This window comes from Neophocaena asiaeorientalis, unplaced genomic scaffold (assembly GCF_003031525.2).
Source record: "Neophocaena asiaeorientalis asiaeorientalis breed wild unplaced genomic scaffold, Neophocaena_asiaeorientalis_V1.1 scaffold30, whole genome shotgun sequence".
NCBI classification, from domain to species: domain Eukaryota; kingdom Metazoa; phylum Chordata; class Mammalia; order Artiodactyla; family Phocoenidae; genus Neophocaena; species Neophocaena asiaeorientalis.
The window spans coordinates 1,550,689-1,557,074 of NW_020174923.1; positions in this window are offsets into that span (position 1 = coordinate 1,550,689).

Here is a 6,386-nt window from a genome sequence, read left to right on the forward strand (position 1 = left end):
CCCCCAGCTCCACCCCTCCCTTTCTCCTTCCCTCTTCCTTCTTTCCTCTTTCACAGTTTCTCCCCTTATGTGTATATCCCTAATCAGCGTATTGCTTGTTGCCTGCTTTGGCACTTCTTATTAACAAAATCACACCCATGCTGTCCTCTGTGACTTGCATTTCTTTGTTCATCATTTTTTATGTTTTTCAGGTTTATTCGCATTCATGCCCACATCCGTGGTTCAGTCATTTTCTCTAACCAATAGCATTTCTTGATATTATTTCTTGTCTCTTCTGCTGCCAGTAGACACTAAGGCAGTTTTCCATCTTTGACTCTTGTGAAAAATGCTGCAATGACCATTCCTGGCCCTGTCTCCTGGGGCACGTGTGGGAGTGGCTCTAGGATATATACGGAGGAGTGGCATTGCTGGCTCAGAGCGTTAGGGCAAGATTCAACTTTATTAGATAAGACAGAGCTCTATTCCATAGGACGTTTCATCTGAAGAAAGCTCTCTGTAGTTGGAGAAGCAGAACCCAGGTCTAGAGAGGCTCAAGCAACTTCTGTGATCATTACAAAGGCAGTTATCCGTTTCTTAAAAGTAATTGTGCAATTTTAATAAATAAGAATCAATATAACAGGATGCACTTGGACGTACATAGAAGGAGCTCACTCTGCAGGATGTACTTATTCATTCAGTACTTCTATCAAAGACTAGAATCCCCCAAGGAGAATAAACTGTGACGCACTTAATTGCAATGTGTCAGAGATAATGCCAAAAAGTGAAGGAGCTGGTCTATGATCTAAAAAGAAAGTCAGGGGACGCTGGCTGCCGTTGGGCTGCCCACACACTAAGCAAGAGCTGGGGCCCAGTTTTCAGGAGGAAAGGGGTCTCCACGTTGGACGGGCATCCTGGCCGCTCAGCATGAATTTGCTTGAGGGACCAGCAGACCCCTGAGCACACTGACCAAACTTCACTTCGGCGCCCACCAGGCTAAGACCCAGCTCTGGGGGCCACGGCATACGACGGCTGTTGCCCTATGAACCACCTGCTTGGGCCTCCCTGTGTGCGGAGTCCCACCTCCCGCACCCTCACCCTCTTCTCCCTGCAGCCATTTGTTCATAACAATGAAAACTAAATCTACTACTGTGATTTTTACTTTTCTTGTTTTTGTCCATCAGGATGCAAATAGGAATACCTAGACTCATACGTACACACGAAAGAAAATCAAGGCCATTGTTTACTGCAGATGGGTGCTCCATACAATGTAGACCGAAGTGAATGCTTCTGGAGATTCACGCTGGTCCGGGGGCGCCCACGTGGGTGATGCCGTGATAGCCTTCCTTCACCCGTGTCAACTTCCCATTGCACGTGGGAAGATGGCTCCGTTCCCTGCTTCCATTTCCTGATCCATGTGCCTAATGCTTGGGAATTTGTGGAATATTTTCATCAGCGTTGCTGAATAGATTTTCACAGCCCACTGAGTGAGGAAGAAAGGATTATTTCCCATCCCGCAGGATGAAGAAACAGAGGCCCAGAGAGGTTGACAGACTTGCCCAGAGTCACACAGCAGAGCCAGGCCTTCGCTCCTCTCCCCCGCCACATGGGCTGGGTGTTGACCCGTGCACCTTCGGAGTCCACGTGGGACTGCGGCAGAGCTTCTCCCTGTCCGGGGGGCTACATCTGCTCAGAACTGGCCCCCCGCAGAGCACGGTGGCCACCCAGCCTTGTCAGGGGCCTCAGCAGTGTCCTCAAGGGGCTCAGTCCTAGCCCCGGAGAAACCAGGGATTGAGAGAAACCCTGGATGGCAACTTCCGCACTTTGCTCTGACTTCCAGGTCTGTGCTCTCTTGCTAAAGGTCAATACCCGGCATCGACCGCAACCGTCTTCAGGGATCTGTGCACGTTCAAGATAAGGTGCGTGCCCCAAACATTTCGTGACCCTAAATGTTGGGAAAAAACGATATTCACCCTCAAACGCATCCTCGTGACCCTCCCAGCCTCCTCCTGCGCTGATGAAAATAAAGCCCTTTGCTCAGGAAGGCCCCCAGGCCTGTAGCATGTATAGTCACTTTTCCCCCCTAGAAAACCTAATTTCCAGAAGGTGTGCCTTTCCCCGCAGACCCCCGTGTGGCTTAGACAAATAAGGCAAACTCTCCAACAACCCTGCTAAGAATGCGCTCCTGCCACGCAGCCTCCTTCGCATTTGCTTTGCTTTGGTTTTCTTATCTTTTTTCAGCCAACAAATCATTTTGCGGGGGGTGGGTTGTGCTTCCCTTCACCCCCACGCCCCGACACCTTGAGTTGTACGCAAATTCTAAACTGTAAGCTACTCCTGACTTATGTGAAACCCTAATATACCCAGCTGCTTTGATGTCTGCCAAACAACAAAGGGAGCCGGCTCCTCTGGGCCTCTGGAAGCCTTGATTTGTCACCAAGTTATGACACCCAGCAGAGCCGCGTGACAGTGCAAATCAATCTCGTCGTGTGCTCGGCGGGCCTTGCCCACCTCCCGCCGAGCGTCGGCAGTTTAATTAGCTTTTTCCACACCGCCATCTGAGTGCATGGGCGGCTTCAGCAAGAAAAGAGACGGGAGCGAGGTCACTGGAAAGTGGGGGACCGTGGGGAAGAAAAAGTCCGCGAGAAGAAATATCAGAGACCTTTGTAGCCTTTGCCTCAGACGTGATGCCTGAGACACACAGGCCTGGGTACCCCGTGTGGTGAAATGCAGCCCTTCAAAACAGCTCCGTGAAGCCCTTTACGGAGAAAGTGTCTGAGGCTGTTTACAGGGCTTTTTCTCCTTTGGGGGATGGTCCATATGCCCCGTGTTTCTTCTCCAGCACCTACTACCCCGCCCCCCATCCATCATGCAGAAATTCACCGAGATTCAAGGCGAGACCTCGAGGGTGGCCGCTTGAGGGTGGCCGAGTTTTGCAAAACTTTGCATGAATTCTTCTGGTAGAGGGGGAAGCCAGAGTGAGAAGTTCGTTCCTCTGTTCATTTTTGCGGGGTTAAACGATGCCAGGCCAGGAAGAAAGCTAGGAAGGCGGCCCAGAAGGTTGGGAGTCATTGACGGGACCGCAGGGGTGAGAGAGATTCGGGCCCGGTGTCAGACACAGGGAAACACTTCCGTCTTGGCCCAGGAGGGGGGCAGACAGACGAGACCCAGCTGACTCTGCATCTGTTGGGCAAGTTTGGGGGGCGGTCTGGTTCCTCGGACCCCCATCCCCCGTGGACGGGGCAGGAGACGGCCGGTGGCTCTCCTGGCTAGGGGGAAGGTGAACGTTTTCCTCCCAGAATTGTCTTTCCTTGCCCGGGCAGGGGGCGGGATTGGGCAGGGTGTGCAGCGAGGTGGTAAGTGGTCACCTTGCCACCACTCAGCACCCCCTATTCAGGTGATGGCTTGTGTTCCCCGCAGGGAGGGCAGCGACGCACCTGAGGAAGCCAGAGACCGTCTGCAGGGCTCTCCGGAGCCACGTCCACCTGCCTGGGGTGGGAGCTAGCGATAGCCTGCCCCCCGTCCATGTTCTTGGCACGCCTGGTGGAGGGGCGGGCTCCCGGCCTGCGCCAGGCTCTGGGGGTGCCTCCGGGAAGATGCTGACCCAGCCTGCAGCATCTCCTGCCTCATGTCAGGTCACAGGGTCGGTGCTGGAAAGAGAGGGTCTTAGCAACTCCAAGAAGACATGGAAGAAACGTAAAGGCAGATTCCTAAGTGAAAGAAGCCAGTCTGAAAAGGCTGCCTACGGTGTGATTCCAACTCTATGACCTTCTGGAAAAGGCCAAACTATGGAAACAGTGGGAGCATCAGGGGTTGCCAGGGATCAGGGGTTAGGGGAGGGAGGAACAGGTGGGGCACAGAGGATTTTTAGGGCAGTGAAACTACCGTGTGATACTATCAGGGTGGACACATGTCATTAGACGTTTGTCCAGAACTACAGAACGTTCACCACCAAGAGCAAACTCTGACGTAAACTATAGATTTTAGTTAATAATATTGCATTGAGGGCTTCCCTGGTGGCGCAGTGGTTGAGAGTCCGCCTGCCGATGCAGGGGACGCGGGTTCGTGCCCTGGTCCGGGAAGATGCCACATGCCGCGGAGCGGCTGGGCCCGTGAGCCATGGCCGCTGAGCCTGCGCGTCCGGCGCGTGTGCTCCGCAACGGGAGAGGCCACAACAGCGAGAGGCCCGCGTACCGCAAAAAAAATAAATAAATAAAAATAACTAATATTGCATTGATACTGGCTCACCAAGTATAACACATATATCACACTAATGCAAAATATTAATAATAAGGGAAACAGTGGGGGAGGGAGAGTAATAGGAGAATTCTTTGTAGTTTCCACTTTTTTTTTTTTTTTTTTTTTTGGTAAATCTAAAATTGCTCTAAAGAATATAGTCTCTTAATTTAAGAGCAGGACACAGAGACAAAAGCCACAGAAGCAGGAGAGGCGAGATGAGCCTTCCCTCCCACCTGTGATGTTTATTTTGTAGGTAACTGCCACAGGGTAAACCCGTGGGTACCTGTGAAACCTCCTTTCCTTCAGGTCCAGCTTCTTCCTGACCTTGCTTTGAGCATTTCGTGCCCGGCACCTCCCTGTTAATGATACTTGAAACCAGAGTCTAAGCCCCATTCGCATAAAATAAGTGCCCTGTTTTACGGAATGGATGGATGTAAAGAGAATTTTAATAAGTCACCTTCTTACTGACCTTCTTGAGTCGCCTTCTAAAATCTACAAAGAGAACATCCTCTGGTGAATTCTTCTTTGCAGAGCAGAAAGTATTCTTTGAGAGCATGTGGCCTAAGGCCCCCAGAAAGGTTAAGCAACCTGACCAAGGTCACACAGCCAAGCCCAGGCCGAACGGAGATAAACCTCCGGATTCCGGACTCCCTATCCCGTCCAACGTCCTTCCACGGGGTCAGGCCAGTTAAACGGTTGCCCAGGTATAAAGGTAGCATCCAGGGAGAGGAGGCCTGAGCTCCAGTCCTACATCTGTGCCTCAGTTTACCCATCTGTAAACCTTTCCCTGCACAAGCCCAGATGAATTTCCTTGTCTCCAAAACGGCAGGACTCATGATATTAACTCTCACTCACAGTCCTGAGGCTCGAGGTGTTTTGTAAAACAGCATTTGTCCTGTGCCCGTGAACGCCCCCTTTACTCCCCTTCCCCACTGCAGCTGTATTCCAGAGAGAGGCAAGGGGGTTACTGGTTATTTATCCCCGTGGAACAGTGCTCCTCAACCTTGACCGTGCTCACGGGGGTCCTTGTTAGGAAGCCTGGGGTGGAGGCCCAAGTGGAGCACACCGTCTGACTGGTGGGAGCCCCACCCCTGCAGTGGTTTTCTTTGTACAAGACAGAGAGGGATGGATGCTGGGCGCTGGGCCCAGGCCCGGCGGCTGGGTTGGGGTCAGGGGGCCGCGGGGGGCAGGTCCCCGCCCCTGATGGCAGGTGGGGCCTCGGCCTCCCCAGGGTCTTGGGGATCAGCTGCCAGGGCGCTCTGCCCACCAGGGCAGGGACAGGGACCTGCGGAGGGCTCTCCTCTGGCTCGTTTCAGCTCCGGCTCAACCGCAGACAAGGAGTTGTCAGTCTCCCCCTCCCCTCCCCTCCCCGCCTGTCTCACCAGACACTTCAAAGGCTTCCCCACCAAGGGGCTGCAGCATCCTGCAAAGGCCTCCCAGCACTGGGGGGCCGACTTCAAAGACGGATTGGAGCTGGGGGCCAGCCCCCCTGTGGAGAGGCCTTATCACTTTAGGGGTGACTCCCCCCAGGAAGGGCCTGCTCAGTGCAGAGGGGAGGGCCGGCCCCTTTTAAGAAAAGCCCCGTTTTCCTCCCTCCCCAGCCCTTCCCAGCCCCCGGGCCAGCCCCACCCTCCTTTCAGGTGGGTCGGGGAAGATGCGGGTGAGATAGAGCCAGGAGAGGTGACCCGACTCCCAGCGTGTGTCCCCAGGTTCATGGATGTTCGCACTTGGAGAAGCGGATGGGGGTCGGGTGGGTTGCCTGCACACTGGGTTTGCACACGGACACAGTCTGCAGCCCCAAAGGCGGGGCCCATGTCCCAGCATCCAGGGAAGGCACTTAAAGATGGGGGCTTCAGGCCCCAGCCTCCACTGGCCTACCGGACGGGACTAGCCTCTTTCCACCAAATGCAGAGTCCTCCCCAGACACGCGGCCGTCAGAATGCAACCCACCCAGTTCCAGACGTCCCTGTGCTGGCCTCCGGGGGGCTCCATGGTGGTGGAGACCCCTCCCCAGTCAGCCTCATAGACCTCCTCTCTGGGGGCCACACACCTGAGGATCCCCGGACAAACCTGAGGCTGGGCCTGGCCTCACTGCTGTAGCTCTCAGGTGAGGTGGTCCGTCCACCCCGGACAGCACAGCCCAGGTCATGTGCTTCCTGCTACTTTTTCCC